Raw genomic sequence first — 25473 nt, 5'->3', positions numbered from 1 at the left:
AGGCCTTACTAAGAACAAATTCAAATATTTAGGCATGTGTATTGTTTCAAAATATATTTATTCTTTAATCGAAGCTGAGTATATGGTTACTATCAATAATCGGAAGGAGAAGGCAATTTTGTAAAAATATTCAGTTCAGTTCCGTTCAATACTTTTTATTTCGGTAAAATACCATGAAAGAGACAAACAATTACAATAAAACACAAAACATTAAATGTTACAAAAAGAGCTTCAAAAAGTATAAATGTAATCCTAAATTTAGATAAAAATAAAAAGTTAAAAACAATATGCTCAATTTCCTAATACGTATACTAAAATCTGTAAAATCAGATATATCAGAAAATAATAGGGGGGCATTGGATTATACTACTTCATATTTCTTCCTAGCATACCACTTGCTCAATAAAAATCTAAAAAAAGCAAACACCAAAGGGGCTGTCAACTCAGTCTGCATAATTCTACACACTTTCAGATGTCTAGTAACTCCTAAACACCTACATACAGGGATCAGCCCCGTAGCCCTAGTCCTACTTTAGGTTGGGCAGATAAACAGCATATGGGCTTCGGTTTCCCTTTCATGTCCGTAGGTTGGCCATCCCATTGCAGCTATATCTATTGACTTTGCCCATCTTGAAGTAAAGGTGCATAATGACAAGGTGCCATATCGTAAGTGCAGATGGCGTTTTCTTGCCAGAATCGACTCAATATCATCTACAAAGGGTTCAGAGCTCTAAATATCCTTTAACATAAAAAGGAGCCTGTTAGATTGCCTGGTGTCCTTGAAGTTAAAAGCTCATTCAGCCTGTATGATCTGAACCGGATTTTTTATTCCTTGGCTGAAATAGTATAACTGCAGGTCCCCAGATCTTCCCACATATTGGGTAAACCCATTTCAATAAAAGTATCTCTAATATATTTTAACCACAGAATTTAAACCGCAGCAGTGTATCTAAGCACTTCCTTAGGACCAATATGCTAAAATATCAATTCAGGAGTATCCCATAATCTTCTCCAAAATATTAAGGGTCTGACCGCTGCTTTTTCCGTGATTAGTCTGAGGCCGGCATCCAATCTATAAGGAATCAAAGAAGTACTAACGGGCACATTTAACACCTGCCTCAAGAACCTGTTTTCCACCACTTCTAGGGTATTAAGATTTTTAGGTCCCCATAGTTCAGCCCTGTATAAGGCCATCCCCGAAGACATGACAGGAATAGAGCTCGCTGACCAGTGAGTATGGTTTAAAATAAAGTCCCTGATATATATTTAACAGCCCTCTTATCTGTTGCTCTAATTTAATCCTTCGTTTTGAGATATGGTGAGCCCAATCCATCGTCCCACTTAATGTGACACCCTGGTATTCAAACAGATGGACTTGTTCTAGGGGTAGCCCATTAAACATTGGGTTTGACCGAGTTGATTTTCATGGCTTGAAAACCATGTAATTGGTCTTGGGAACATTTATTTCCAGCCCCATATTTGAGCAAAACCTGCTAAACTGGCCCAGTAGTTTCTGGATCCCCATTGGTGATTTAACTAGAAGAAGAGTATCATCTGCAAATGTAAGGGCAGGAACCCTAAAGTTTGCTAGTTTGGGCACATCATTATCACATTTGTTTAAATAACTAACCAGACCATTAATAAATAACGCAAAGAGGGTCGGGCCATCACACAACGCCGTCGTACACCTTTGTTTACAGGGAAGGGTTCAGTCACTTCAACCAGTTTGCCACATCGAACCTGGGCAAAGTTTGACTCATGCAGTCTCCATCTATAATTCTACATAAATAATCAGGAATGCCAATCGCTGCTAAGGCCTTCCAGAGAGTAGCCGTCAGCACCAGATTGAAGGCCACAAATACAGCATAAAGTCTGCCATCACCAATTGTAACAGTCTTCCAGTATATAAATGGAAACATAAAAATGTGATCTATGGTTGTTGTACAGGGGCAAAGGCCTGCCTGAAATGGACATAAAACTTCATGCTCATCTGGCCATTGCTGGAGCCGGAAAAAAATGACCCTGCTAAACAAATTCTGGTTAGTATCGATTAGGTTTAATGGCCTGTAGTTCACAGGGTCTGAAAGAGAACCCTTTTTCTACACTGAAAAAATGTCTGCTCCACCCCAAGAGTGAGGAACCTGTAAACCCTTAAGGATAGCATTAAATATCAGAGTGAGGTAGGGGCCCCATATTTTTATTTCTGGCAGAAATAGATCTGCTGGAATTTTGTCTATACCTGGGGCTTTGTGGGGAACCACCTCCTGATGGCAAGTTCAGCTTCTTCACAGGTAATGGGACTTTAAACATAAAAACTGTTCAAATTAGTTATTTTTGTAACAGTAGGAACCCAGGCATTCACCTGTTGGGGTCCACTTCCTTTGGGGGTTGAGTATAAACTCGAAAAGTGGGAAATCCAGACCTCTGCTACTATGTTGTTAACTATTTTGACAAGTCCATCTACATTGCCCTTGGCAACCAGGTTCCCAAAAATTGTGTGCTTTTTTCCCCTTGTTGCAGTCAAGAGCAACTCCCATTTAGCATGGTCCCACTCTTTTTTGCGAGTTTTAGTATTTTATTGTAGCCAGCTCCACTTTGTTTTATCTCCCCTTTATCCTTTCTTTTTAAAGCTGTTCTCAGGGGTTATCGGCCAATCTGCATTGCTTACTGTTGTCCCAGGTAGGTACTTCCTTTGTTTTACCCGGATTTCTTTTCTGTGTAAAAAACATTTTTGAGGTCCTCAAAAAGGTTGAGGTGAATCTCTCCTATTGCTTTTAAACAATTTGCCTGATTTAAATCAAGGTCAATGTTACAATAAGCTACCAGGCCCCTTTCAAATAAGCTGTATATGTGCCTCATAGGTTCCTCTGAGGTACTCACAGTCTTCCATTCTTCGTTTGTTATTTGATAACTGGCATCTATAATGTAATAATAATCCAGTGCCTTGTGGTCGCTATCTATCTTTTGATAACAGTCATGCCTGAAAAGCAATACCATAATTGACATCCACCAAGATGTAATGTATTAAGCTCGAACTAGATGCTCTGTTAAAGGTAGGTTTCCCAACCATATCTGAGTTCGTCCTTCCATTCCATGCTCGTATGCCCTGATTCAATGTTAGGGCATTCATTTGAATTGCTAGCGGAGATCATTATATAATGGGTCGGAAATTAAGACTGGGAAAAGCCCAGAGTCTATCTTCTTCTGAAAGGCAAGCACAACAAGAAATATCTAGTTATTCAAACTGGCAGTTAAAGTCCCCAGCCACCAGTTTAACCATATCTTGGGGTAGTTTCATCATATGAGAAGCAAGAATACTTAGTAGGGGTGATTCCTGTTTACTATTTGAAGGTCTCAGATACACATTATTTATGCTAAAGAGAAGACCGGAGGGGAATTTGATAGTAACATACAATATGTCTTTGGACTTCTCCTCAGAACTCAACACCAAACATCCAACATGCATACCCACCCTAGTCAACAAGCCTCCTCCTGATGGCCTACCCCGAGTACCTGTTACAGCTACGATACCATAAGAGACATACCCCGACCAGTCTATTAGAGAGCAATGCCAAGTTTCTTGAAAAAGACATATATCGTAGTGATCAATAAAAGATTCCCAATCAGGGTTGCCAAGTATAGAGCCAATTCCTATGACATTCCATGATAGCATACATATATTATTCAGGTTTACACAAAGCATGCACTCTCTTATTGAGGGGTTCATCTCTGGGAATTGATGGGATATTATAAATTGATCTGTTAACTTTCAGTGAATGAAATGACGTGTCAGCTAAGAGTGTGAAGGAGTTTGTATTTCACACTGGTCACCCTTGGGTATGTCAAACACTTGAGCTGTTGCATAGTTCTGCTATCTGTGCAGGTAAAGAGAGCTTTACCGGCAGAACACGCCCAGTCATTGGGAGGTTTTTATTTATTTGCAATCATCCCACTCTGTTTAAATATGCTTTAAATTGTGTCCGGCAATTAGTTATCAAGTGGTGCCTTTTACACATTCCCTCAAATCAGATATTGATTCAGTTTGATACAATCCTGGAATGTCGTGGGTCATGGTACTAGGAAGGGGAAAAGGTTGGCATGTGTACACAGGCTGCTCTACTGAATTTTAAAATATATGTGTCATTTGTAGCACTCCAATTAGAATGAAATATACCAACTTGCTCCTCAATGGCTGTTTAATAAATGTCTCATGCATTGGAATTTTATGATAGTTAATCTAATATGTAAAAAAACGAAAAAAAGACTAAACTCTCCAATCTAGGTGTAAAATGTAATCATTATATTGTATGTTTTTTATATATTCTATACAGTTCCAAAGCAATAGACGGTCTCCTGACGAAGGCTACATTGCCGAAACGCGCGTAGTTCTCCATCTGCCGCATTGCTTGTATCAACTGTATCTGTATATATTGTCTGTCTGATTGTCTAAGTGATGATATATATATCTGTACAAAAAAGAATAATCAACAATATCAAAACATTTAATGAATGATATATATATATATATAAAAAAATGACTAAATAAATATCATACATATATATTTTTCCATTTAATAATTGTGTATGGTCAATATTTTTCATTGAATTTTTCATGAATGGTTGATTCTATGGTTTACACCTAGATGTTCGTCGGTGATAGATTCATTCACTTGCTATAGCACTTTACATAAATGATAGTTAATCTAGACATTGAGGGGGATATGTACAATAGAAGTGGCAGAGCATGTCGTTAGCCTCCTCGGCTTAACGACACGCTCCGCCACTCCGGAAACACAAGGCTGCACAATATTTAAAAGAATGTGGTGCAGCCTTGCGTTTCCCCTGCAATGGCGCTAAGTTTAACAACTTAGCGCCAAGGCAGGCCACCTTGCACCAGAGTGTGAGGGTGTCTGTGTGCAGGGGAGGATCAGATATGTTGTAGCAAGGTGTCCCTTCCTGTACATAAACAATCCTAAAATGCCATTTTGTAACTTTCATGTGTGCTGCTTCATGCAGCACACATGAAAGTTACAAAATGTCATTATTTAAAAAGGTTTGTTTATGTACAGAAAGGGACACTTTCCTGCACATAAACAAACCATGGTATTTTGCTTTTTCCATGTGTGCTGCACAAGGAAGCACACATGGAAAAGGAAAACGAGGAGAAATAATGCATTTCTCATCGTTTCGCCAACTTAAAACCATGGTTTTCCTGGTCTTAATTTTGGCGCTGCCTCCTATGTTTGCCACCCTTGTACACAGGGGGCAGCGTCAAATACAATGTGTGTTGCAGTGGAACGCCCCCCATGACACCCACTGCACGACCCTTCCATGCTAAACTGAAAGGGTGCCTTATGTACAAGGCAGCGTTAAGCCACGTTAAGTAGCTTATCGCTACCTTGTACATGAGGCAAGGCCCCTATCGCCACAGGACCGTCACAAACAGTGACGTTCCCATGGCGATAGGGGCTTGTACATATGCCCCTGAGCTCCTCCCAGGCCTTACTAGTAAAAATGCTAATTTTTAGGCATATGTATCGTTTCCAGATATATTTATTTTTTAATAAAAGCTGAGTATATGGTTACTATCAATAACCGGAAGGAGAAGGCAGATTTATTTGATTTTTAAGAATGGTAAATATATTTGCTGTTTAATTCATTTCTTGCCAAGAGGGCTGATATCTGACCGTGTCTATTGTGCTTATTATTCTGTATCTTATTCCGTCTCCAAGCATTTGCATACATTATTAAGTGCCACTGGTAATATGCAGCATTGGTGGTTGTAGCATTAAAAATATGTACGTCATTTATTTTTGCCAGAAGATGACATGCATCCGAGACACTGTATTTATTAAGATTGGAAATGCTGATTAAGTATGCAGATCAGCCAAGTACAAAGATGACATTGCTAGGAGACATAGATAAGCTATAAAATGAAAAGCAGTGGGTGTGTATATTTTTTTTTAATCATGCGCAGTTTACTTGTGCTTATCTCATGGAAGTGATCGAAGGTGGAGCACCCTTTCTTGATACAATTGATTAAATACATGGATCCGGTGGTTCTGTGTAAAGTTTTGTATTTCACCTGCACTACTGATCAAAACCTTCTTGAAAATTTGGGCTTTATCAATGATTATACTACATTGGGGCAAAAGACGAACATCTTGATTTTTATATTTTGTGTTGTGGAGATACAGGCCATAATACGGTGCATTTAAGCCTCCAGGATAAAATATATATATTTTAATGTTACTAAATGTGCAATTTATCCTCTTGAGGTACCAAACAAATAACGAAATAGATACGCTTCTATAGCAGTTTTCTTTGAAACAATATAAACATAAAATTGTATAAAGATAAAATAAGCAAAACAAACATAAATTACAAAAGCAAAAATAACTTTGCATAACATGCAAACAATCCTTCAATGGGTATAAATATTTTGTGTCCTGTAACAAGAAAATGGTTTAACTCTTAAACGTTTGTTGCAAGCAATTGGGAATGGGTTTTAGTGAGCTCGTGGGGAAAGAGTTTCTTTTTAGTTGTATGTTTGAGTTAAGTAATGAATGAGATCATCAATAAACAATTTCCAGAAAATAAAAAAATACACGTTTATTCAAAATCTTTTATGTGAAGAAAAACAACCTACAAGTAAATGTTTGGATATCTGAAGTACTAAAAATATTTTGTTGAAAGGTCTTTTGTTTACTGCAAAAAGTCTACAAGTGAAGACGTTTCCCAAGCACTTTAAGTCGGAATCACCAGATATTTCAAGTGTAAAGTGATCTGTTTGTAATACATAATGTATTTATTCTTGCAATAGAGACGCTATTTTTATACTTCATGTGTGCAATCTTCCATATCTTTTATATGAAAGGGCTAGGTACCAAGCATTTTAGTGGTTTGTGGGAAAGTTGATGGTAATAAAATGTATTATAAGGGCTAAATTACCCCCGTCGTACATAATTAGGCTATTGCTAATCACATTGTACTTCCACAACCTGAAACAGGAACTCAATCTTCAGTCCCATATCACTATATAGTCTTGAAACACCTCAGTGACTTGCAATATCCTGGCAAAGGGGTACTTTGTCCCAAATATAACAGCTTTTACAAGACAGGTGCTGAAAAATGGCGTCTGATGTTCTATATGGAATCACAAGCTGACAACATTGGACAATAGCTCACTATATGAAGGGCCTGCTGCTGTTACTTTAAACCGTTTTAAATGTGACTCATTTGGCTTGGGAGAGTATAAACAGGAGGGCAGATTTACAAGGACTGGCGCATCCCTGCATATCAGCAGGGATGCGCCAGGTGAGATGCGTCATGCAGGTTTACCCTTGCGCCACCACAGATCCGCCGCATTTACAATGTGGCGCATCGTGGCGCAAGGATAAACAGATGCGTGATGCATCTGATGACGTAAGGGCGGCGCATTGCTGGAGTCGTGTCGCAAGAGCGACGCAACTCCAGCAATGCTCAGGGGCTGCCCATATCTAACATGCTGCGTCACACCTTACGCCTGCTTCAAGCAGGCGCAGGGTTTTGACGCAGCGGCGTCGGAAAAGTGACACTGTGAAATCTTGTAGATTCCACAGCCTCACTTTTCCGAGGCTTTAATCGATGGAACGCCCACCCTGCATACATTAAACCTGACGCAGGTTTAATGTGGCGCAGGGCTTTACAACGTGACGCATCTCCCTAGATGCGTCACTTTGTAAATAAGGCGCAACATGGCGCATGGTTTATGCCGCCGCTGCGTCACAGAAGTGACGCTACGGCAGCGTAAATGTGTCGCAAGGGGCATGTAAATCTGCCCCAGGGTGTTTAATACCATGTACATAACAGTGACTATTACTTCTTTTGTAGCCATATTGAACATGTGCTCACCTTTCACTAAAGAACTTTTTTCAACCTTGCAACGGCAGGATAATTAACAAGGTCTACTCACCTCTTCTTGGAGGATGCAATGTCAATTGTGTTCACTCCCTCTACAGCTTCATTCTTCTCACACAATTTCTCATTCACCCATTCTCTTATACATTTGTCTGATTGGCTGATGCTAGGTCATTCCTTCAGGGAGTCTACCCTGGCAAGCCAGCCAGCTCGTACAAGCCTAAGTTTACTGAGCTAAGGGTTTAGGCTCATGCTAGGCTCTGTTTGGCCCGGTAATCGCTTACAAGATATAAGACTAGAATCCCTATCCAAGAGCAACCAGAGAAGCCATAATGTGTCTTATGTACACAAAAGCCTTGCCTAGCCCCACCCTCTTAGCTGCGCACAAGCACTCACTCACTCAACACTACAAGAAATGCATCTCCACAAAATACCAATCCCCTTATATCACATCACATTTATTTATTTATTTATTTTTGGTATTTATAAAGCGCAACACTCATCCCATGGGATATCACGGCGCTGTAAGAAAAGAAGACTACTGAAACTGTGCTGGGGGGTTAGTTTTTTGGAAAGAGGTGAGTTTTTAATTTTTGGCGGAATTGGAGGTAGTTAGTGGTATGTCTGAGGTCCACAGGTAACTCATTCCATCTTTTAGCCGCCAAGTATGAGAAGGCGCGTCCACCAGTCCTTACTTTGTAAATGCGCTTGGGTTTCGCCAGAGCTGAGTTGTTGATTTGCACTCCTCAAAAACCGTGGCATCTGCAGTCTTTCACACTAATCCTCATCAGCACTTGATTCACCCCCAGACAGGCAGCAGAAGTTGAAGACTTCATTGAACAAAATAACTTGGAAAATAATGTTTATAACAGATAAGGTGCACACCTCCACCTCCGCTCCATTCTTTGATGAACTTCAAAGTCTTTCCTCAGATCATAACTCATGTACAAATATCACATGAGATGTCTGCAGGAGATTACCACAAGCGGAAAATGTATGTGATTCAATTACTGCTCAAACTAGCCTCCCACAGAAATCTGCGTAACATTTTCAAGTATTTTCACCAGTTTCAAATGATGTGAAATTTATAATTTTCACAAGGTTTCTCAAATGTAAATGAATACTGTCCAGGGTTATTTGGTGGTTGGTATGTTGTAAAGTGGTTTGCTATAATGTTTTTTATCACTACCCAAACTGACATTCTAGTACCATTGCTATGTCTTCATCACGCTGTTCGTGCTCATGCCCACCCACAGTTTGGCCTATAGCTCTTGAACCCACAGTCTGTCACTGGAATTGAACTTGACTCCCTTATACACTGCTTTTTTTTTGCAGATACAGATACTAGTGCTTTTCAGCGGTGAGTCTCGGTTGAGTCGCGGTAGAGTTTACCTGCTTTTGGTTTCTCTGGCTCCTGTTTTTGTCTATTTCAGCCTCCATCACCGAACAGTCACATGGGGTCCTGGGGAGTCCCAGTGGAGCCTCAAGGACTGGGAAGCAGCAGATTCAGTGCTGTTTGCTCAGTTTGGCCATTGCGGTTTGGACACTATGCCAGGGAATTGAGATCTTTGGAGGCCCGCAGTCCACACACGCCCCCAGGGAGCTGCTTCCAAACCCTGCCCCATCTGTCACCGTTTCCCACAAGCTCGAGGAGTCGGGCCTGGTAGGAGTGTGCAGTATGGCCGTTCTTGGGGGCTTTTGTTTTTTTAAGGGGCTATTTTGCCTCTTTGTGGTATTGTGTACCCTAACCACAGACTGGCCTTTGACTAGCCAGGATTTGAGATGGCGTACACATAAATTAAAGAACTTGTAAACACCTCATAAAGTATACCAAGGTCATCATTACAGCAGCAACTTCCTAATTCTAAGTTTCTACTCTGGGCAGAGGCAACAACTGTGGTAATGGCTCGAAGGGGTAATGGGTCCAGTTTTTTGCCCAACCTTTTTGTCAATGAGGATAATTCAGGTATCACTTGTCCTTGGAAATAGGAAACCCCCTACCCATTAGTTCAGTAACAGTCGAAAGTGTGCCAGGTCAAATAATTGTATTTATGAGAGTTTGGTAAGGTCCATATTCAAAGTCTAGTTTACTTTTAGGACTGCCAAAAATGACGGTGGAAACTCTTAGCTTCTCCAAATTTATTTGGGGTCATAAATGATCACGAGAAAAAAACTATTGTGAGGCACAGCCAGCACATGTTTCGGCCCATGAGCTGGGGCTTTCTCAAGGCTGAGGTGAAAAACACAACAGAACAAAACAATATGTCCCCATTCCCAGAATGTCACACATGCAACATCACATAAAAACATTAACCTATTAACTGTGTGATTTCTCTCTTTTCCCTGGTTCTGCCATATGATAATAGGTTGTGTTTCTCTGATTATCAACAACATACTAAATATCTCATGGGTCAATCTTTTATGTGATGTTGCATACGTGACATTCTGGAACTGTGGAAATATTGTTTTATTCTGTTTCTGTTCTGTTGTGTTTTTCATCTCAGCCTTGAGAAAGACCCGGCTCACGGGCCGCAGGGGGCAAAACACGTGTTGGCTGTGCCTCACAATAGTTTTTTTGTTGTGATCATTTATGACCCCAAATAAATTTGGAGAAGCTAAGAGTTTTCAATGTCTTTTTGCCAATCCTAATATTAGACCAGGTATTGAATATGAACCTTACAAAACTCTCATAAATACAAATACTTGTCCTGGTACACTTTCCAAAGCAACTGTGGTAATCAAAGACAATATTTCTATTTGATTTCCTGCTGTTTAACTGCCTCTAGCTCCTTTCTTTATCAGTTATGATGTGTGCAAAAACTTCTAGGCTACTTCCTTCTGTGCAGCATGAGCTGCACCTGATTTGCCTCTCCAGGATCCAGGAGAGGCTGTTAAGGAAATAAGATTAACAGTCAGCACTCTGAGCCCTCTGAGTTTAGGCTAGAATTAGGGCAGCAGGAAAACAAGGACTTAGAGGGGCAGGTAGCCTGTCAAACTATACCAATGAAAGTACAGGCCACAGTGCATGTTCAACCGAGCCCCTATGACTATTTTTCATTGGACTTCCCTTGCCGGTACAACAGCAAAAAAACTATATTATTAGAGACCGTGCCAATTCCTATAGGAGATGAGCAATAATGCTCTTCAGCTTCAACTGTGAATGACACATGCAATCGACAACAACTAGCAACAATTGGCAAAGAGCTTATGCAATGCCCCGAAGGATTAATGCAGCATTTTCCCCAGGGGGCCCACCTGTACAGTGCTCCCTACGGGGCTCAGGCCTCTCACTCGAGGATGGTGACATTCCACATGACCATCATTTTTTTAGATTTATCTCTCTTGACTGAATGACCTGCTCTGCTAGCAGTGTTAAAGCCACTAAGGGGAGCGAAAGCTTTGATTTAGCCCCCCAGATGATTTCAGACATACACTGATTTCCTTATGCCACTCTTGGAGGCCACCATGTAGCACTAAACTGGCAATCATACAAGTTGGAGGTACAGGTTGAGCTGTTGCAAACCATGGCCACCTTCATTGCGTATATTGATGACAGAATGTCCAGTTTGAGCTCCCTCATTACATCGACATTAGCTGATTCAAAATCCATACAGCCTTCATGCAGTTGTTGTCCCATTACTGACATTCTGGTTGGGTTTCCTACTCTTATAGGTGCTTTGGTGGAAAACCTGAGAAGTCTTAACTGTCCCTCACTATTACAATCAGACTCTAGAACCAAACTGGGGACCATGAGCAGTCACCTTTTGGTACAGCTGCTTCAATATCACATTGATCTGATACAGGAGTTGATTATGACCCAATGGCTATGACTGCTCCCTCTCACAAGAATAATGTGCGGATGATAAGGAGTTACCTTCCACAGCAGACCCTAGTGAGGTTTTTAAACCTTTGACAAGGAAACAGAAGACAAAACTGCACAAGCGCTCAAAGACTCATTGTGGGAAGACCTTGCCAAGTTGCCTATTAACTATAACAACTAATGCTAATGTCTATTCTATTTTCTGTCACAGTAAAATAGGCTCTACTCTGCCTTCCACCAGTACAGCCATCACTGGCCTCCCATCTAATTCCCCAACTCCTCCCCCTTTGCAGTTGCAATCTATAAGCACCCTGCCTATGAATATGCAACTCATATTACTCCAGGAATGGTGGGACCACAAGCTGTATTAGCCGCAAAGCTAACTTCAGCAAGTAAAGATGACAATGTTCAGTTAACAGATGTTTGGGAACCCGAGGCAGCTGCTGCTTTAACACCGTTGCAAGTCCCTACAGAACCACTATTTTCTAAGGAATTTGTAATCCCCTATAAATTGAAAAGTGAGGCCATTCAGGGGGAGCGGCAGGCCACCTACATATGGAAAATATGAGTGTTGAAGTCCCTAATTTAGTACTACCTTGGGAAGTTAAGTATTCAACGAAAACAAAGACAGCTCTACTCTCTCAAGAGCCTTGCCCCCAGTCTAGGTTTACTGGACCATCTTCAGAGAGACATTACTACTGCCCCTACTGCCTGGCAAAATGTTTGCAGTGCCACAGAGTTCCAGCTCTACATTCTTCTCCTGACTTAACAATACAAGACAAGTGGACAACAGGACATACTATAGAGAGGAAACATTCTTAACAGATAAATTATGTATCTGATTCCTTTCCAAATACTACAGAAGGCATTGTTTTTATGGATTTTGTGCATGGGTAGAGGTCCCAAAAAAAGGGTCTATGAGGGTCACTTGGAGGAGTAAAGACAATTTAGAGAAGGTTATGAAACATAAGGATAAATTACAGGCCGAAGGATTCATTGTATTTTTGCTAACTGATGTCAAGTGTCCGATCCATTTTAGAAACTTTCCCATGGCAAGCACTTATGCAATTATTTCCACCATATCAATTTTACAAAATCATAGAGGTGCAACAGAGCCATCACACGCATTCAATTAGTTGGTAATAAATTGTACAAGGGACTCAGAGACATGAGTTTCAATTGATCAACATCAGACTAAATCTCAGCAGCTGAGGAGGACTGGGATTGGCTGGCAACAACCCTTAATCAAGGTTTGACAGCTCAGGGGTAGCATGGAAATAATATCTGCTCAGAGGGATGCTGAGGTTTTTTCACCGACCATTTTAAGGCGCATCAGAAGGTCTTTCACCATAGGCTCACAGATCGGCACGTGGCTCAATCATGAATGTGTTCTGGATCTTACACAGGTCTTACATTGAGAGCAAAGGTTCTCCCTCTGTACTTTTTAGGCCCCAGAGGAGGGAGAGGACAATGAAAAAAGAATAATAACTAACCTCTGAGCCGGCCTATATAATTTGATAGTAGATCTATTAAGATTCCGCATTACCAAAACAACATGCCAAATGTCACTTTAGAGTTTATCACTGACTTTATGTAGACATATAAATCCTTTGCAATATTTAAGTTAAGGAAAATCTTTTATTTTTAATAAGAATCAGGTCAGAATATATTTTTTTCTTTTCCGTTTTTTTGTATATATACACTTACATTTTTTTGTTGTGCAAACATGTCACATGATTGGCATGATAAACAAATTAATCATAACATCCTAGACATCCAAGACAATAAATACTACCACATCCTAAACAACAATGTGAACATTATTAATCATTCATACTAGCATTCATTCACAAAAAGGAAATTTTAAATATAAAAGGAAAAGCAAGAAGAGAGGGATAAACACCGGACCACTTGGTTGGTCAGATTGGATTAGATTGACAAGCTGGAAATCAACAATCTTCAATAACACTGTGGTGGAAACAAAATTGCGGTCAACGCGCGTTTCAGTGGGAGACCACTTTCTTCAGGACCGACTGTTGTTAATTAAAATTTGTAATATGTACAAGGGAGGTCTGGATGTCTGCAAAGAAGACAAACAAAGTGGCATTGGCAAGCTGATAGGGAATGCATTTAATTTTGTAAAAAGTTTCCTTATTTGAATTAGAGATATTTGGTAGGTTTCAAATTCCTAAAGTGCCATAAAGATTACGTAGAAAAGCTCCAAACAAAGTTGTGTGAGTCAAATCAGAAAAAGGGTGGCAAAGCAAGGAACAACCATTGTTGTGAGGACCCATGGATGTCATTAAGGTAAGGTTTGAGGAAATGTGTTAGAAAAGGATAGAACATACACCATAGATGACCAAAAAATCTAAACAGCTGACCTTTTAATCAAAGAGGAAGGTGCACAAAGTGCACGGTGAAGTCAATCTGTACACGTCAGTTCAGTATTATTAATTTCTATAAGAGAGAATGTGTGTGTTATAAAGACTATTTATTTACGAACTTCGTTAGCTAAATGTTGAATGAAATTGCCATCGTACCTGAAAGTGTCCACCATATGGTGAGGACTCACAAAGTATGGTATATAATTTCTAGGTACGAACTGAGATCCCAGTCATGAAAAATGCGCTGTAAAGAAGGATATAAATGTTTTAAGCTTTTTAGACAAATGATGCGAAATACTAAAGTCTGATGTATACCGAAAAAAGAGGTTACCATGCCTGGGCGTGTGGCCATTCAAAAAAAGCCAGAGTCTACTGTTTTCTATGAATCAATAGTGGGTTTTTCCTCTTTGTTTATAGGGCTAAGAAGTTCCTTAGTGTCTATGAAAAAGAGAAAAGGGAAAGTTTTTATCAATCTATTGTATATATGAGCGTATTTCAGAGGAACAGCTTTGCGCTAGCAGTCTATGTTAACATGAAATATTTTACAGTGCGGTCAGTATATAATGGGTCTGGTGCATGTAATACTTCTTGTAACTGTGGGGTTTAGTAGCTTTTCTAGATACCATTGAGGTTACTGATGGGTCTTGCTATGGGAGGCATTAAACCAGAGCAATAGCCTCTATGTAGCGACAGGTTATTCGTTGTGAGTGGAATAGAATGCGGCACATCTGATCTGAGGAAAACAACACTACATTTTCTATGGCAAAAGTAAACCATATCCAAAGATTTATATAAGTTTTTGGACAGGATCTAGCCATATGCGCCGGACGAATAGGGTATTTAGTGTTAGGTGGATGGGGCTGCCGCTCAAGGATTCCCATGTGGCGGTAAAATAGTGTGCCTTCTGGAAAGTAAACAAACTCACGTCGAAGAAACGACCCAAACATGTAAGCGAGAGAAACAGGGTGTGAGTTAGGCTGAGTCTATCATTATCCTGTTCTCGCAAGTAACTGATAGGTCTTGTTCAGAGGAACGTTAGGCCGAAACAATACTCTCTACGTGACGGCAGGTTATTTCTTGCAAGAAAAATTCTAAAAAGCCCACTTAGTCTGCTGGAAACAATTCTGCATTAGCTACGACAGAAGTGAACCTGGTCTAAATTTAAAATTGTATAATTTACTGGGGCCTAGCAGAAGTGCCGAACGGCTAGAGAATCTAGTATAGGATAGAATGAAGCTATGGCACAACATTCCCTGTGTAGCAGTGGTGGGACATACCTTTCGCAAACCGAAGTCTCGCCGAGAAACAGGCCAGGCAGGCAAGCGGAAGTGTGCGATGTAGTTTGAACGCATTATATCTTTATCTAGTTCTCGCGAGATGACGGGAGGTCCTACTCTGGTGCTGATCTCTATTAATATGTTTAAGCGCCATCTTTTAATGGAGTTAGGTCTACTGTCCTTCTAAGAGATCCCGGGCAACATGCTGTTGAACTGACATGTATTGAAGGGGTAATGACCCGACTTTCAAGATGGTATAAGAAGAGAAAGTCCTTCATAGTGTGAAGAGTAGCATTGTCGATCTAAATTAAAAAATGTGTGTGTTGGAAGGCGCCATGTTTTTAACTTTGGTGCATGACGTTATTGTGTTTAAACGCCATCTTATAAAGAGAGCTGATAGAATTCCAGATAATTTACAAAGCAAAACGAACTTTGCCGGAATATATATTATGTGTTATGGAAATATAAATGAGTATTAATTCAGAGAATGATAATGCGCCCTCGAAGGAAATTTAATATCATTGCCGGTCTGAGGTAAGGTAAGGGTTGTCTACGTGAGAGAGGATATTGAGAGCATAGCTTATGGTACAAAGATGTGTATTTTGTAGGCGCCATCTCTGAAACACCAAGAGGGTGTAGGAAGAACCTAAATAAATAAAGGCCCGGTGGGCACTAATATGATTTGAAAGGATAAGACACATGTGTGTCTACTTCCTTGAATGGGTTATATATTGAGGTGGTGAGTTCGAGATACCCACGTATGCATAAGGGGAGGCCCAGCCAGGGAGTATAGTTGGTTAGAGGTGTTCGAACTGTACCGTCGTGCATGGGAAAGGGCACAAGTTAGGGTGCAAACTAGAGCACAGTTGTTAGGCCATCGAAAGATCCCCATTCCTCTTGATAGCTCAGACAAAAGAGGACAGATGCTGTTGCTATGATTAGAGCGGCCTAATACCGTGGCCTTAAAGGCAGTGGTATCAGAGCAATGGAAAGGCTTATCTGAAACCTGAAATGTAGGTGCAAAGAAAAAAAAAAAAAAAAAAAAAAATTATACTACAGGGCACTCTAAAAATAAACATTGTCTAGTCCAAGATGATATTAGGTGATGATCCAAGTTATCTCTTCATTAAGACCATGGCGGACTGTGTCACAGTGGAAAATCCAGAAAGTCTCTCTGTTTTTTCGCACCTTGCTGACTTCTTGTCCTGGTCTTACAGTTATTTTCTCAAGGATAAGCCATTTCAGATCATGTTCCACATGGTTATGATCTAAGAAGTGTTTGACCATGGGGGCTTGTTCTTTTCGAGTTCTGATGGCTGATTTGTGCTCCGAGAGCCTGATTCGGAATTCCCGTCCAGTTTCACCTATGTAGCCCAGGCCACAGGGGCAAAAGATCATGTAGATTACGTTGTTACTTCTACAATTAGTGTGGCTTTTAAGTCGTCCACTTTTTGTGCCATATGTCCATGTTTCCGTTGTGATTGCTGAGGGACATGCATGGCATGTACCACATCTGTGATTTCCTAGAATCTGTGGTAGGCTGTCAGTGGTGTTCTGTGATATAGAGATGTTTTTTCGTTTCATTCTACTGTGGACAAGTTTGTCTCGCAGGTTAGTATTTCTTCTGAAGGCCAAAATGGGTTTCTCCAGAGTTTTGCAGCTTTCATTGGTGTTTAGGATTTTCCAGTTTTTATTTAGTATTTGTTGTAGTTTTTGGTTATAGCATGTGTGGTTAACCACACATACTAGTCGTGCCATGGGCTTTTTTTCTTGACCTAAGATAAGGGTGTCCCGATTGTAATGTTTGGCTCTTCTCATAGATTGTTTAATGAGGCGTTTGGGATAGCCTCTGAGTATGAGTCTTTTTTTCAAGTCTTCCGCATGTGTGTTGTAGTCGTGTATGTTCGTGCAAATTCGCCTGATCCTGAGAAACTCCCCAAAGGGGATGGAATCCTTTTGACAAGGGGGGTGGAAGCTAGCATGTTGCAGAATTGTATTCTTTGCCGTGGGTTTACGATAAAGGCTAACCTCAATGTTCTCATTGCCACTTTTGATCCAGATATCCAGAAATTCTACCTTTTCAGATGAGTATTTCGCAGTAAATTTCAAATTATACTCGCTGTGGTTCAGCCAATCAATGAACTGGTTTAGATCTTCTTCTGTTCCTGTCCACACAAAGAAGATATCATCTATGAATCTATGCCAGGTGTTGATGTTTTCATAGAACGGAGCCATTTCGTTGTAGATATGCTTGAGCTCAAATTCCCCCATGTATGTATTAGCCACACTCGGTGCACACGAAGCACCCATACTTGTACCCTGGACTTGCTTATATAAGTTTTCCTTGAATTCAAAAAAGTTATAGTGGAGAACTATAAGCATTCCAAGATGAAGGTATTGGGTCTCTCACCCAGTGATCTATTAAGGAGGGCTGCCACTGCCTCCAAGGCTCGATTTTGGGGTATGTTTGTATAGAGAGACTCTATATCGAGGGTGACCAAAAGTTGACATTCTTTGTTGAAAGGCATACCTTCCACAGTGGAGATCATATGACCTGTGTCCTTGATGTATGACTGATATGTTTTAGTCAGAGGACAGAGAAATGAGTCTACATATTGTGAGAGGGGCTCTGTCTTTGAATTGATAGATGATATGATAGGACGCAAGGGTGGATCCAGTATACTTTTGTGGGTTTTTGGGACCCCATATAAGGCTGGAGTAACCACATTTCTTTTATTTAGAAAGTCCAGTTCTTTTTGACAGATATAACCATCCATGAATGCTTTGGATGTGCTAGTTTTTATTCTGGTCTGAAGGTCTTTTAGGGCCGATCTCCGAGCTGGTTGGTAGTGTTCTGGTATGTGAAGCATGTTCTTTACTTTCTGAGAGTATGAGCAACTATCCATGATCACTATGCCCCCTGCTTTGTCACTGGGTTTAATTATAATGGTATTATTATTACTTAGGTCCTTGAGTGCTTTAATTTCCGGTTTCGTAAGATTAGGTGTGGGTTTACGGACATATTTAGTAATCTTCTCTAGTTCCTTGATTACTGTTTTTTCAAAAATAGCGACTTCAGGTCCAACCATCTCCAAGGTGGGAGTAAATCTGGATGGTGGTTTACATCCTGAGTAGTTAGTTTCTTCCCCTAGGGGAGTTATGTCCGACACGAATTTATGTAGGCGAATTTTCCTAAAGAAGGAAAACAGATCTTTATTCATGTTGAAAATGTCCGGAGAAGTGCTGGGGACAAAGGATAGGCCTTTGCTAAAAAGCATGCTTTCTGCAGCTGACAGTGGGTGTTTGGAGAGATTAAAAATAGGTATACTATCTCTCTCTACCAAATTTGCTACTTCCAATATTGTTGGTTTCTCGTTCGCATGTATGGCTGAGGATGTACTTGCTCTGTCTGGCGGTAATTGTTCCTGCCTTGCCTTTGAAACCTCGCTCGTCCTCTCCCCCTGCCTTGTTCTAAAAAAGAAGTTTGGCCATATTGCTGATGATTGTAAGTTGATCCCCTACGACTTCTTGGATTGTATTCGAATTCTTCATTCAGATACGGACTTTCATGGTCCGAATCTGATGAGTTGGTGTCTGAAAAAGTGACAACTTTCTGTCTCTTTTGGGGATACATATTTGTTTGTCCAACATCAGATTCTTCTTGTTGGTAAAAATTACTCTGGAGATAAGGATAAATTTTCTCTTGAGAGAACCAACGAATATCTTTTTTTAGTTTTTCTGTTTTTTTCTTTATAAGATACTCTTCAAAGTCCTGTAATTCTTGGTTCATAGTCATGAGTTTGTTTTTTCCTTCTTCTACACTGGTGTTACTTTTAAGTTTCTCTTCCAATTCCAGGATTTCCTGGTTTAAGACCTGTATCATTTTCTTTACCGTTTCAAAGATCAGGATCATCCAGTCCCTGGAGCAGCGGTTAGCAATGTGCGACCAGCGCTCCAGGGACTGGCGCACCTGAACAAAGAGTGCGGGATGTTTCTGACCCTTAGGCCTGAGGGTATAACTCCTGCTTTGAGGTATTCCAACATATAGTGGGCATGGGATTCCATTCTTTTAGCCTTTTTCTTTAAATTGGTGAGTTTGTTCCATTCACCACTATCTTTGGCCAAGCTGCCAGTGTTGCCCATGGTGCCTGCTATCTGTCCCACTAATGCTGAAAAATCTGCATCAGTGAATCCAAAGGTTTTCAAACCTTCCATTTCGTATACGGTAAGTATTTGCTTACGGCAAAGTAAATGTGCCTATCAGGGAGTAGAATAAGGGGTAATGTGAAGGCACTTTAATTTTTATGTAAGGGGTATTACCCTGTATTTGACAGAACCTGAAACTAGCAAGGAAAAGTAAGAGACAAAGAGTTGGTGAGTGAGTATTTTTCAGTCTTATATGTTAATCCAAGATGCTACACCCTCTGATGGAGGAATCACATACTGTGTGAGCGTTAAAAGGCACATAGAGGAATAGGAAAAGAAAATATTAATTTGGAAAAGATATAACCTTCGATAAAAACCGAGAGAAGAACATTGAGAGCAAAGGTTCTCCCTCTGTACTTTTTAGGCCCCAGAGGAGGGAGAGGACAATGAAAAAAGAATAGTAACTAACCTCTGAGCCGGCCTATATAATTTGATAGTAGATCTATTAAGATTCCGCATTACCAAAACAACATGCCAAATGTCACTTTAGAGTTTATCACTGACTTTATGTAGACATATAAATCCTTTGCAATATTTAAGTTAAGGAAAATCTTTTATTTTTAATAAGAATCAGGTCAGAATATATTTTTTTCTTTTCCGTTTTTTTGTATATATACACTTACATTTTTTTGTTGTGCAAACATGTCACATGATTGGTATGATAAACAAATTAATCATAACATCCTAGACATCCAAGACAATAAAGACTACCACATCCTAAACAACAATGTGAACATTATTAATCATTCATACTAGCATTCATTCACAAAAAGGAAATTTTAAATATAAAAGGAAAAGCAAGAAGAGAGGGATAAACACCGGACCGCTTGGTTGGTCAGATTGGATTAGATTGACAAGCTGGAAATCAACAATCTTCAATAACACTGTGGTGGAAACAAAATTGCGGTCAACGCGCGTTTCAGTGGGAGACCACCTTCTTCAGGACCGACTGTTGTTAATTAAAATTTGTAATATGTACAAGGGAGGTCTGGATGTCTGCAAAGAAGACAAACAAAGTGGCATTGGCAAGCTGATAGGGAATGCATTTAATTTTGTAAAAAGTTTCCTTATTTGAATTAGAGATATTTGGTAGGTTTCAAATTCCTAAAGTGCCATAAAGATTACGTAGAAAAGCTCCAAACAAAGTTGTGTGAGTCAAATCAGAAAAAGGGTGGCAAAGCAAGGAACAACCATTGTTGTGAGGACCCATGGATGTTATTAAGGTAAGGTTTGAGGAAATGTGTTAGAAAAGGATAGAACATACACCATAGATGACCAAAAAATCTAAACAGCTGACCTTTTAATCAAAGAGGAAGGTGCACAAAGTGCACGGTGAAGTCAATCTGTACACGTCAGTTCAGTATTATTAATTTCTATAAGAGAGAATGTGTGTGTTATAAAGACTATTTATTTACGAACTTCGTTAGCTAAATGTTGAATGAAATTGCCATCGTACCTGAAAGAACGCTTACATGTTTGGGTCGTTTCTTCGACGTGAGTTCGTTTACTTTCCAGAAGGCACACTATTTTACCGCCACATGGGAATCCTTGAGCGGCAGCCCCATCCACCTAACACTAAATACCCTATTCGTCCGGCGCATATGGCTAGATCCTGTCCAAAAACCTATATAAATCTTTGGATATGGTTTACTTTTGCCATAGAAAATGTAGTGTTGTTTTCCTCAGATCAGATGTGCCGCATTCTATTCCACTCACAACGAATAACCTGTCGCTACATAGAGGCTATTGCTCTGGTTTAATGCCTCCCATAGCAAGACCCATCAGTAACCTCAATGGTATCTAGAAAAGCTACTAAACCCCACAGTTACAAGAAGTATTACATGCACCAGACCCATTATATACTGACCGCACTGTAAAATATTTCATGTTAACATAGACTGCTAGCGCAAAGCTGTTCCTCTGAAATACGCTCATATATACAATAGATTGATAAAAACTTTCCCTTTTCTCTTTTTCATAGACACTAAGGAACTTCTTAGCCCTATAAACAAAGAGGAAAAACCCACTATTGATTCATAGAAAACAGTAGACTCTGGCTTTTTTTGAATGGCCACACGCCCAGGCAAGGTAACCTCTTTTTTCGGTATACATCAGACTTTAGTAATTTGCATCATTTGTCTAAAAAGCTTAAAACATTTATATCCTTCTTTACAGCGCATTTTTCATGACTGGGATCTCAGTTCGTACCTAGAAATTATATACCATACTTTGTGAGTCCTTACCATATGGTGGACACTTTCAGGTACGATGGCAATTTCATTCAACATTTAGCTAACAAAGTTCGTAAATAAATAGTCTTTATAACACACACATTCTCTCTTATAGAAATTAATAATACTGAACTGACGTGTACAGATTGACTTCACCATGCACTTTGTGCACCTTCCTCTTTGATTAAAAGGTCAGCTGTTTAGATTTTTTGGTCATCTATGGTGTATGTTCTATCCTTTTCTAACACATTTCCTCAAACCTTACCTTAATAACATCCATGGGTCCTCACAACAATGGTTGTTCCTTGCTTTGCCACCCTTTTTCTGATTTGACTCACACAACTTTGTTTGGAGCTTTTCTACGTAATCTTTATGGCACTTTAGGAATTTGAAACCTACCAAATATCTCTAATTCAAATAAGGAAACTTTTTACAAAATTAAATGCATTCCCTATCAGCTTGCCAATGCCACTTTGTTTGTCTTCTTTGCAGACATCCAGACCTCCCTTGTACATATTACAAATTTTAATTAACAACAGTCGGTCCTGAAGAAGGTGGTCTCCCACTGAAACGCGCGTTGACTGCGATTTTGTTTCCACCACAGTGTTATTGAAGATTGTTGATTTCCAGCTTGTCAATCTAATCCAATCTGACCAACCAAGCGGTCCGGTGTTTATCCCTCTCTTCTTGCTTTTCCTTTTATATTTAAAATTTCCTTTTTGTGAATGAATGCTAGTATGAATGATTAATAATGTTCACATTGTTGTTTAGGATGTGGTAGTATTTATTGTCTTGGATGTCTAGGATGTTATGATTAATTTGTTTATCATACCAATCATGTGACATGTTTGCACAACAAAAAAATGTAAGTGTATATATACAAAAAAACGGAAAAGAAAAAAATATATTCTGACCTGATTCTTATTAAAAATAAAAGATTTTCCTTAACTTAAATATTGAAAAAGATTTATATGTCTACATAAAGTCAGTGATAAACTCTAAAGTGACATTTGGCATGTTGTTTTGGTAATGCGGAATCTTAATAGATCTACTATCAAATTATATAGGCCGGCTCAGAGGTTAGTTATTATTCTTACACAGGTCTTATGCATACTTAGTGGTTCCCAGCTAAATGAGTCTGTAATCTAGTCTCCTTTTGTAAACTCCTTATTACACTCTTATCCACCCAATGTAAGAAGCACACCCTACTTCTCTCAAGGACTCAGCCCCCGAATACTTGGTTCGATCAGGAAATCAAACTATTAAAGTAAAATTTAAACAAGGTGGTTAAACAAGTTAGAACTCTACCTGTTAGTTCAGCAAACATCAGGCATGTCCAATATCTACATAAACAATATAAGCAAAATATATGGGAGTTAAAGAGCACCCATACAGAAAAGCAGTGGGTAAAGATTGTTGAAATCAGAAAATCAGGTTCAATAAAAGATTTTTGGATATTTATATACCATGTAGCAAAATCCAACAATACAATCATTATCTCAGTGGGCTACATCCAAATCATGACAAAAGTGTTTGTGACAGCTAATGGTGAATGTTAACTCAGTAAGAAAAGATATAGGATCCAGCTGTCCCAAAAACCTGTGTTTATTGTCCCAAATACTTGTTCAATTGATACATTATTAGCAAAGTAATCAGTACCGGATGTACACTCTAATCAGTAAACCCATCTAGACAAGTAGATTCTATATGCTGGTCACGTGTCTAGAAATAGTCGTTAGTTGGTGATTGTCCTTCATTAGGGATCTGAAAAAAGTGATTACAAAGCCTATTGAAAACTTATTGTGTCATCCTAGGTATTTCAATTGTGAAAAGTTAAATAGAGGACAAGGTGTTTGTACCTAGCATGTGAAGCATCAAATAAAAAGGCGAGTGATCATAAACATTGCTGAGGACAATAAAAAAATTAGAAAAATAAACTGGGATGCCAATATGGTTTCTTGACTGAACTAAGCCTGGGCAAAGCACTACGCTACGCTCGCGTAGTTTGCGAAGTTTGCGCTACTTCGCACTACACGAAATGCACGTAGCACAGTGCGAACACGCGTAGCGTAGTGTTGCGTAGTGCAGCGGTCATTTTTTGCTTGCTCGCGGTCCTCAACGTCAAGTTGGAGACCGCGAGCAAGCAAAATGACATCCCGACGAGACTTTTTCCTCGCTCGCGATCAGCAACATCAAGTTGGCGATCGCGAGCGTGGAAAATAAACCTCTCGGCGAGATTCTCAACGCGAGGAGGTCAGGTTTCTCATTGCGAGGGGTCGCGAACGCTCGCGAGGAGAAACTACTAGTCCGCGTTGAGAAAGCTGCCGCTCGAGTAAAAATCTACTTGAGCAGCAGAAAACTGCAGCTCGCACTGTGCAAGATGCCGTTTTCAATGATTACACAGTGCCGGTTGCTTGTCCGCACTGTGCAATCATTGAAAACGACATCTTGCACAGTGCGAACAGGGTACGATGCAGTTCGCGAAGTGCTACGCGTAGCTCGCGTAGTGCGAAGTGCACTTTGCGTAGCTTCGCGTAGTGCTACTTCGCGAACTATGCCCAGGGTTAGACTGAACATAGACATTGAAATTTGGATATGAGACAAAAATGTGCTACTCACAAAATGATCAGCTGTGGCTTCAGGTGACGAGTGTGGTAGGAAATGACGAAGTCCGTGAACTGAAGAGAGTACAGATCCTAGGTGTGGCTATGGTAGCAATGTAATGTAAAGTAAATTGGTCAAAGTAAAAAAAGAATAAATATAATAATGATTAACTGAACAAGACATGGGGATTTGCATAAACAAATAAACGTGGTTAAGGGGAAATTGCTGACCTCTCAAAAATAGTGGAGGAGAGGCTTGTTACACGCATCCAAACTGGTAATTGACTAACAGTAGTCCCAAATTAAATGCCATTTGCCTCTCTGGGAAGTACGCATACACCGGAAAGATTAGGGCTATGATAAACCCATTAAGACCGGTGTCATAAAAAGGCAAGGTTGCAAAATGTCCTCACAGTAACAAAAAGTGGGCTTAGATGTAGATAGAATGGGCAGGATGACTGGGAAGGAGCTGTACCCAGCCTCACTTACACTGCAAAGGGATTTTGCCTCAAGCACACACAAAGGAACATGACACCAAGTCTACCCTGCCTTTTTTCAGAAAGTTTGAAGTATTGACAGGGAAGGGGATTAACATTCCAGAACCATAAATGGGGATAGGACAGGGAGTCTGTCCCCACACAAAGGCTGGCACCAGGTCAGATCTCCAAAGACACTGTTCAGAACACTCCAGGACCTGTGAAAGTCACAGAAAAAGGACTGCCCTACTGTCAGGGGACAATCTTGCAGCTTGAGGGGCTGCCTTGCTGCCTGTGAAGTAAAGCAACAGAAACAACCATCTACAAAAATTGACTGCCTCTTCATGCTAAAGCAATAATCATCTGTGATGCCCAATCTGCTCTTCATGCTACAGCGATAGACATCTGTGACATTCAGTCTCCTCCTTGCGTTAACATTTCAATTTTCAGCAGGACTAACCTGATCTTTGTATGTGACCCACATTTCACTGCACTCTACCTGAACTTGTGGGTTTCCTACAGTACCGCATGACCAGATACCCACGGCAAGCATTTTGGGTTTTTTGGTGCTATTTTT

This window comes from Triturus cristatus, chromosome 5_1, assembly GCF_964204655.1.
Source record: "Triturus cristatus chromosome 5_1, aTriCri1.1, whole genome shotgun sequence".
NCBI lineage: Eukaryota > Metazoa > Chordata > Amphibia > Caudata > Salamandridae > Triturus > Triturus cristatus.
The sequence above is the reverse complement of the archived record's forward strand: the minus strand, read 5'-3'. Positions refer to the sequence as shown.